We start from the raw sequence: 9,781 nt of genomic DNA, 5'->3' as shown, positions 1-9,781 counted from the left end.
AACTGCTTCAACCTTGTCTACCTGGGGTTTCACTTGCCCTTTCTCCATTTATGTTCCCCAAACAGTGTCGGACTGGGGCAGGGAGGGCCCACCGGGGGAATGCAGTGATAGGGGCCCATACTTAAGGGTGTGGCCAACCTACAAAGGGGGTGTGGCCAGCCTCCACAGAGGCTTGAAATACACAATAGTCTAGTGCAGTGTAATGCAACATATCTACCATGTATAATACAAGTGCACAGTCTGGAACCTGATCCCCAGAGGAAGGAGTGGGCCCTCAGGCAGTGGGGCCTACCGGTGGTTTCCCTGGTACCCCTGTGGGCCAGTCCGACCCCGACCCCAAACACTTACAGTAGCTTCCCTCAGAGTTTCTGTACTTTTCTCAGGGTTGTGTATGTTGCCTGATAGGAAAGGTGCCAGTTTCTTAGCCCAGACTTCTGGAGGCTACTTAGCCCTTTTTGGCGCTCTTGCAAAAGTTTCCACGTCTTTAACTGGTGCCATTTTCTGGAAAAACAGTCCTTCTGGTGCGTCTCAGTTCCATCTCATCTGGGCTAACTCTTCCCGTTAGAGTCTGGTGTTTTCCTGGGATGAGTTTAATTTGCCGGCTGCTGGGATCCCTCCTGAGCCTCTTGCGACCCATTGCGCCTTGCTCTTGCTGTACAGCCGCCACTTTCGATACATCCTCTTTGTTAGTTACTTGGCGGGTCCAGAAACGGAAATGGGCTTTCCTTAGCATCCCGCTTTTGACATAACGTATGACAGTGACACCATACAAGGAACGAACAGTTTATTTGTCAGAAGACAAACGCTCAAAAATGACAGAATTTTACCACGGCTCTGCCACTAGCTAACATTGGTGGTAATTCAGATCTGATCGCTGCTGTGCGTTTCCGTGCAGCGTGCGATCAGATCTGAACTGCGCATGCATCTGAGCCGCAATGTGCCGGCGCGTTGCACAAGAGCGCCAGGCATCGGCATCTAGCGACGGGATGGGGCGAACAATCCGAACACACGGGCGTTCACAAGGAGATTGACAGGAGGAGGCCGTTTGTGGGTGGCAACTGCCCAATTTTCCGTGAGTGACTGGAAAAACGCAGGCGGGCTGAGGCGTTTTCAGGGAGGTTGTCTGACGTCAGCTCCGGGCCTGATCAGGAGGAAACAATCGCAGCGGCCGAGTAAGTCCTGGGCTGCGCAGAGACAGCAGAAACTGATTTTTGTGCAGCTCTGCTAACGAAGCGATTGCACCCCTGCACAGCGTTTTCCCCTCCCCCTGTAGGCGGCGACTATCTGATCACAGGGCTGCAACAAACGCAGCCCAGCGATCAGATCTCAATTAGGCCCTGTGTGCACCTCTCTAGCCACCAGCCAACTAGTTGAGCTTCGGTCTCCCAGACAAATGCACCCAACAGGTTTAAATACATTGGACCCCTCCCTCAGACTGACAGGCAGGTGACAGTCCCACCTTGTCTTAAGAGAGGTCTCCTCATGTGCTCTTATTAGCCAGCCACACCCTGTCAGCTGCTGCTGGGATAGAGAAAAATGCATACACACCAAACACAGGTAAGTCACGCCACAAGCTAATGTCTAGGGGGGTCATTCCGAGTTGTTCGCTCGCAAGCGAATTTTAGCAGATTTGCTCATGCTAAGCCGCCGCCTACTGGGAGTGAATCTTAGCATCTTAAAATTGCGAACGATTTAATTGCAATATTGCGATTACACACCTCGTAGCAGTTTCTGAGTAGCTCCAGACTTACTCGGCATCTGCGATCATTTCAGTGCTTGTCGTTCCTGGTTTGACGTCACAAACACACCCAGCGTTCGCCCAGACACTCCTCCGTTTCTCCGGCCACTCCCGCGTTTTTTCCGGAAACGGTAGCGTTTTTTCCCACACGCCCATAAAACGGCCTGTTTCCGCCCAGTAACACCCATTTCCTGTCAATCACATTACGATCGCCAGAACGATGAAAAAGCCGTGAGTAAAATTCCTAACTGCATAGCAAATTTACTTGGCGCAGTCGCAGTGCGGACATTGCGCATGCGCAGTAAGCGGAAAATCGCTGCGATGCGAAGATTTTTAACGAGCGAACAACTCGGAATGACCCCCTAGGTGCAGTGCTACACCCGTGTGCAACCCTGTCTGTTACTAATATTCAGGGAGTGTGTAGTGCACACTCAGGAGAGACACTCTGCTCTACCTGACGCTCAGTGAGTGTAGTGCACGCTCAGGAGAGACACTCTGCTCTGTCTGATGCTCAGTGAGTGTAGTGCACGCTCAGGAGAGACACTCTGCTCTGTCTGACGCTCAGTGAGTGTAGTGCACGCTCAGGAGAGACACTCTGCTCTACCTGACGCTCAGTGAGTGGGTAGTGCATGCTCAGGAGAGACACTCTGCTCTGTCTGATGCTCAGTGAGTGTAGTGCACGCTCAGGAGAGACACTCTGCTCTGTCTGATGCTCAGTGAGTGTAGTGCACGCTCAGGAGAGACACTCTGCTCTGTCTGATGCTCAGTGAGTGTAGTGCATGCTCAGGAGAGACACTCTGCTCTGTCTGACGCTCAGTGAGTGTAGTGCACGCTCAGGAGAGACACTCTGCTCTGTCTGACGCTCAGTGAGTGGGTAGTGCATGCTCAGGAGAGACACTCTGCTCTGTCTGATGCTCAGTGAGTGTAGTGCACGCTCAGGAGAGACACTCTGCTCTGTCTGACGCTCAGTGTGTGTGGCGCACGCTCAGGAGAGACACTCTACTCTGTCTGACGCTCAGTGTGTGTAGTGCACGCTCAGGAGAGACACTCTACTCTGTCTGACGCTCAGTGTGTGTAGTGCACGCTCAGGAGAGACACTCTACTCTGTCTGATGCTCAGTGTGTGTAGTGCACGCTCAGGAGAGACACTCTACTCTGTCTGATGCTCAGTGTGTGTAGTGCACGCTCAGGAGAGACACTCTACTCTGTCTGACGCTCAGTGTGTGTAGTGCACGCTCAGGAGAGACACTCTGCTCTGTCTGATGCTCAGTGAGTGTAGCGCACGCTCAGGAGAGACCCCCTGCTGTGTCTGACGTTCAGTGTGTGTGGCGCACGCTCAGGAGAGACACTCTGCTCTACCTGACGCTCAGTGAGTGTGGCGCACGCTCAGGAGAGACACTCTGCTCTGTCTGACGCTCAGTGTGTGTGGCGCACGCTCAGGAGAGACACTCTGCTCTGTCTGACGCTCAGTGTGTGTAGTGCACGCTCAGGAGAGACACTCTACTCTGTCTGACGCTCAGTGTGTGTAGTGCACGCTCAGGAGAGACACTCTGCTCTGTCTGATGCTCAGTGAGTGTAGTGCACGCTCAGGAGAGACACTCTGCTCTACCTGACGCTCAGTGAGTGTGTAGTGCACGCTCAGGAGAGACACTCTGCTCTGTCTGACGCTCAGTGTGTGTAGTGCACGCTCAGGAGAGACACTCTACTCTGTCTGACACTCAGTGTGTGTAGTGCACGCTCAGGAGAGACACTCTGCTCTGTCTGACGCTCAGTGTGTGTAGTGCACGCTCAGGAGAGACACTCTACTCTGTCTGATGCTCAGTGTGTGTAGTGCACGCTCAGGAGAGACACTCTACTCTGTCTGACGCTCAGTGTGTGTAGTGCACGCTCAGGAGAGACACTCTGCTCTACCTGACGCTCAGCGAGTGTAGTGCACGCTCAGGAGAGACACTCTGCTTTGTCTGATGCTCAGTGAGTGTAGTGCATGCTCAGGAGAGACACTCTGCTCTGTCTGACGCTCAGTGAGTGTGGCGCACGCTCAGGAGAGACACTCTACTCTGTCTGACGTTCAGTGTGTGTAGTGCACGCTCAGGAGAGACACTCTACTCTGTCTGACGCTCAGTGTGTGTAGTGCACGCTCAGGAGAGACACTCTGCTCTGTCTGATGCTCAGTGAGTGTAGTGCACGCTCAGGAGAGACACTCTGCTCTGTCTGACGTTCAGTGTGTGTGGCGCACGCTCAGGAGAGACACTCTACTCTGTCTGACGCTCAGTGTGTGTAGTGCACGCTCAGGAGAGACACTCTGCTCTACCTGACGCTCAGTGAGTGGGTAGTGCATGCTCAGGAGAGACACTCTGCTCTGTCTGATGCTCAGTGAGTGTAGTGCACGCTCAGGAGAGTCACTCTGCTCTGTCTGATGCTCAGTGAGTGTAGTGCACGCTCAGGAGAGACACTCTGCTCTGTCTGACGCTCAGTGTGTGTAGTGCACGCTCAGGAGAGACACTCTGCTCTGTCTGACGCTCAGTGTGTAGTGCACGCTCAGGAGAGACCCTCTACTCTGTCTGACGCTCAGTGTGTGTAGTGCACGCTCAGGAGAGACACTCTGCTTTGTCTGATGCTCAGTGAGTGTAGTGCATGCTCAGGAGAGACACTCTGCTCTGTCTGATGCTCAGTGAGTGTGGCGCACGCTCCAGAGAGGATTACGTATGTTTTACCGGCGGACCGGATGCCGGCTGTCAATATCCCCACAGTGGCATCCCGGCCGTCAAAATGCCGGCAGTGGGACGAGCGCTAAGAGTCCCATTGCAGGCTCGCTGGACACCCACGAGTGGGAATCGCCCTGGTGTGCTGGGATTCCAGATGTCGGCATTGTCGGTTGTCGGGATTTCGGCATCGGTATCCTGAACGCCAGGATATCCTGACCGCCGGCAAAGTAACTGCATTCCTCCAGAGAAACATGCTGCTGTGTCTGATGCTCAGTGTGTAGTGCACGCTCAGGAGAGATCCTCTGCTGTGTCTGATGCTCAGTGTGTGTGGTGCACGCTCAGGAGAGACCCCCTGCTGTGTCTAACACTCAGTGTGTGTGGTGCACGCTCAGGAGAGACCCCCTGCTGTGTCTAACACTCAGTGTGTGTGGTGCACGCTCAGGAGAGACCCTCTGCTCTGTCTAACACTCAGTGTGTGTGGTGCACGCTCAGGAGAGACCCCCTGCTGTGTCTAACACTCAGTGTGTGTAGTGCACGCTCAGGAGAGACCCCCTGCTGTGTCTAACACTCAGTGTGTGTGGTGCACGCTCAGGAGAGACCCTCTGCTCTGTCTGATGCTCAGTGTGTAGTGCACGCTCAGGAGAGATCCTCTGCTCTGTCTAACACTCAGTGTGTGTGGTGCACGCTCAGGAGAGACCCCCTGCTGTGTCTAACACTCAGTGTGTGTGGTGCACGCTCAGGAGAGACCCTCTGCTCTGTCTGATGCTCAGTGTGTAGTGCACGCTCAGGAGAGATCCTCTGCTCTGTCTAACACTCAGTGTGTGTGGTGCATGCTCAGGAGAGACCCCCTGCTGTGTCTAACACTCAGTGTGTGTGGTGCACGCTCAGGAGAGATCCTCTGCTCTGTCTGATGCTCAGTGTGTGGTGCACGCTCAGGAGAGATCCTCTGCTCTGTCTAACACTCAGTGTGTGTGGTGCACGCTCAGGAGAGATCCTCTGCTCTGTCTGATGCTCAGTGTGTGGTGCACGCTCAAGAGAGACCCCCTGCTGTGTCTAACACTCAGTGTGTGTGGTGCACGCTCAGGAGAGATCCTCTGCTCTGTCTGATGCTCAGTGTGTGGTGCACGCTCAGGAGAGACCCCCTGCTGTGTCTGAAGCTCAGTGAGTGTGGTGCACGCTCAGGAGAGACCCCCTGCTGTGTCTGAAGCTCAGTGAGTGTGGTGCACGCTCAGGAGAGACCCCCTGCTGTGTCTGATGCTCAGTGTGTGGTGCACGCTCAGGAGAGACCCCCTGCTGTGTCTAACACTCAGTGTGTGTGGTGCACGCTCAGGAGAGATCCTCTGCTCTGTCTGATGCTCAGTGTGTGGTGCACGCTCAGGAGAGACCCCCTGCTGTGTCTGAAGCTCAGTGAGTGTGGTGCACGCTCAGGAGAGACACTCTGCTGTCTGACGCTCAGTGAGTGTGGTGCACGCTCAGGAGAGACCCCCTGCTGTGTCTGAAGCTCAGTGAGTGTGGTGCACGCTCAGGAGAGACCCCCTGCTGTGTCTGAAGCTCAGTGAGTGTGGTGCACGCTCAGGAGAGACACTCTGCTGTCTGACGCTCAGTGAGTGTGGTGCACGCTCAGGAGAGACCCCCTGCTGTGTCTAACACTCAGTGTGTGTGGTGCACGCTCAGGAGAGATCCTCTGCTCTGTCTGATGCTCAGTGTGTGGTGCACGCTCAGGAGAGACCCCCTGCTGTGTCTGAAGCTCAGTGAGTGTGGTGCACGCTCAGGAGAGACACTTTGCTGTCTGACGCTCAGTGAGTGTGGTGCACGCTCAGGAGAGACCCCCTGCTGTGTCTGAAGCTCAGTGAGTGTGGTGCACGCTCAGGAGAGACCCCCTGCTGTGTCTGAAGCTCAGTGAGTGTGGTGCACGCTCAGGAGAGACACTCTGCTGTCTGACGCTCAGTGAGTGTGGTGCACGCTCAGGAGAGACCCCCTGCTGTGTCTGACGCTCAGTGTGTGGTGCACGCTCAGGAGAGACACTCTGCTCTGTCTGATGCTCAGTGTTTGGTGCACGCTCAGGAGAGACACTCTGCTGTCTGACGCTCAGTGAGTGTGGTGCACGCTCAGGAGAGACCCCCTGCTGTGTCTGAAGCTCAGTGAGTGTGGTGCACGCTCAGGAGAGACCCCCTGCTGTGTCTGAAGCTCAGTGAGTGTGGTGCACGCTCAGGAGAGACCCTCTGCTGTGTCTGAAGCTCAGTGAGTGTGGTGCACGCTCAGGAGAGACCCCCTGCTGTGTCTGAAGCTCAGTGAGTGTGGTGCACGCTCAGGAGAGACTCCCTGCTGTGTCTGACGCTCAGTGTGTGTAACTATCTGTTACACATACTCTATAGGGACATACTGTGTCTCCTGCAGTGATCTGCAGACGCAGGATGCGTACAGTATTTTCTTACTTTGCGGTGCATACACAGTCCTGTGAGCCGCACCTGTACATGTACCTGGACCTGCGTGTGGCACTGTCTGCACCCACGCTGTTACCTGAGCAGTAATTAGTGACGCTGTCTGGCGCACACACAGTTACCTGAGCAGTAATCGGTGACGCTGTCTGGCGTACACAGTTACCTGAGCAGTAATCAGTGACGCTGTCTGGCACACACGCAGTTACCTGAGCAGTAATTAGTGACACTGTCTGGCACACACGCAGTTACCTGAGCAGTAATTAGTGACGCTGTCTGGCACACACGCAGTTACCTGAGCAGTAATTAGTGACGCTGTCTGGCACACACGCAGTTACCTGAGCAGTAATTAGTGACGCTGTCTGGCACACACGCAGTAACCTGAGCAGTAATTAGTGACGCTGTCTGGCACACGCTGTTACCTGAGCAGTAATTAGTGACGCTGTCTGGCACACACGCAGTTACCTGAGCAGTAATTAGTGACGCTGTCTGGCACAGACGCAGTTACCTGAGCAGTAATTAGTGACACTGTCTGGCACCCACGCTGTTACCTGAGCAGTAATTAGTGACACTGTCTGGCACCCACGCTGTTACCTGAGCAGTAATTAGTGACACTGTCTGGCACCCACGCAGTTACCTGAGCAGTAATTAGTGACGCTGTCTGGCACAGACGCAGTTACCTGAGCAGTAATTAGTGACACTGTCTGGCACCCACGCTGTTACCTGAGCAGTAATTAGTGACACTGTCTGGCACCCACGCAGTTACCTGAGCAGTAATTAGTGACACTGTCTGGCACCCACGCAGTTACCTGAGCAGTAATTAGTGACACTGTCTGGCACACACGCAGTAACCTGAGCAGTAATTAGTGACGCTGTCTGGCACACACGCTGTTACCTGAGAAGTAATTAGTGACGCTGTCTGGCATACACGCAGTTACCTGAGCAGTAATTAGTGACGCTGTCTGGCACACACGCAGTTACCTGAGCAGTAATTAGTGACGCTGTCTGGCACACACGCAGTTACCTGAGCAGTAATTAGTGACGCTCTCTGGCACACACGCAGTTACCTGAGCAGTAATTAGTGACGCTGTCTGGCACACACGCAGTTACCTGAGCAGTAATTAGTGACGCTGTCTGGCACACACGCAGTTACCTGTGCAGTAATTAGTGACGCTGTCTGGCACACACGCAGTTACCTGAGCAGTAATTAGTGATGCTGTCTGGCACACACGCAGTTACCTGAGCAGTAAAAAGTGACGCTGTCTGGCACACACGCAGTTACCTGAGCAGTAATTAGTGACGCTGTCTGGCACAAACGCAGTTACCTGAGAAGTAATTAGTGACGCGGTCTGGCACATACACAGTTACCTGAGCAGTAATTAGTGACGCTGTCTGGCACACACGCAGTTACCTAAGCAGTAATTAGTGACACTGTCTGGCACACACGCAGTTACCTGAGCAGTAATTAGTGACGCTGTCTGGCACACACGCATTTACCTGAGCAGTAATTAGTGACGCTGTCTGGCACACACGCAGTTACCTGTGCAGTAATTAGTGACGCTGTCTGGCACACACGCAGTTACCTGAGCAGTAATTAGTGACGCTGTCTGGCACACACGCAGTTACCTGAGCAGTAATTAGTGACGCTGTCTAGCACACACGCAGTTACCTGAGCAGTAATTAGTGACGCTGTCAGGCACACATGCAGTTACCTGAGCAGTAATTAGTGACACCGTCTGGCACCCACGCAGTTACCTGAGCAGTAATTAGTGACGCTGTCTGGCACACACGCAGTTACCTGAGCAGTAATTAGTGACGCTGTCTGGCACAGACGCAGTTACCTGAGCAGTAATTAGTGACGCTGTCTGGCACACACGCAGTTACCTGAGCAGTAATTAGTGACGCTGTCTGGCACACACACAGTTACCTGAGCAGTAATTAGTGACGCTGTCTGGCACACACGCAGTTACCTGAGCAGTAATTAGTGACGCTGTCTGGCACACACACAGTTACCTGAGCAGTAATTAGTGACGCTGTCTGGCACACACGCAGTTACCTGAGCAGTACTGTCTGGCACACACGCAGTTACCTGAGCAGTAATTAGTGACGCTGTCTGGCACACACGCAGTTACCTGAGCAGTAATTAGTGACGCTGTCTGGCACACACACAGTTACCTGAGCAGTAAGTAGTGGCGCTGTCTGGCACAGACGCAGTTACCTGAGCAGTAATTAGTGACGCTGTCTGGCACACACGCAGTTACCTGAGAAGTAATTAGTGACACTGTCTGGCACACACGCAGTTACCTGAGCAGTAATTAGTGACGCTGTCTGGCACACACGCAGTTACCTGAGCAGTAATTAGTGACGCTGTCTGGCACACACGCAGTTACCTGAGCAGTAATTAGTGACGCTGTCTGGCACACACGCAGTTACCTGAGCAGTAATTAGTGACGCTGTCTGGCACACACGCAGTTACCTGAGCAGTAATTAGTGACGCTGTCTGGCACACACGCAGTTACCTGAGAAGTAATTAGTGACACTGTCTGGCACACACGCAGTTACCTGAGCAGTAATTAGTGACGCTGTCTGGCACACACGCAGTTACCTGAGCAGTAATTAGTGACGCTGTCTGGCACACACGCAGTTACCTAAGCAGTAATTAGTGACACTGTCTGGCACACACGCAGTTACCTGAGCAGTAATTAGTGACGCTGTCTGGCACACACGCATTTACCTGAGCAGTAATTAGTGACGCTGTCTGGCACACACGCAGTTACCTGTGCAGTAATTAGTGACGCTGTCTGGCACACACGCAGTTACCTGAGCAGTAATTAGTGACGCTGTCTGGCACACACGCAGTTACCTGAGCAGTAAAAAGTGACGCTGTCTGGCACACACGCA

This window comes from Pseudophryne corroboree, chromosome 7 (assembly GCF_028390025.1).
Source record: "Pseudophryne corroboree isolate aPseCor3 chromosome 7, aPseCor3.hap2, whole genome shotgun sequence".
Lineage (NCBI taxonomy): Eukaryota > Metazoa > Chordata > Amphibia > Anura > Myobatrachidae > Pseudophryne > Pseudophryne corroboree.
This window is presented reverse-complemented; position numbering follows the sequence as displayed.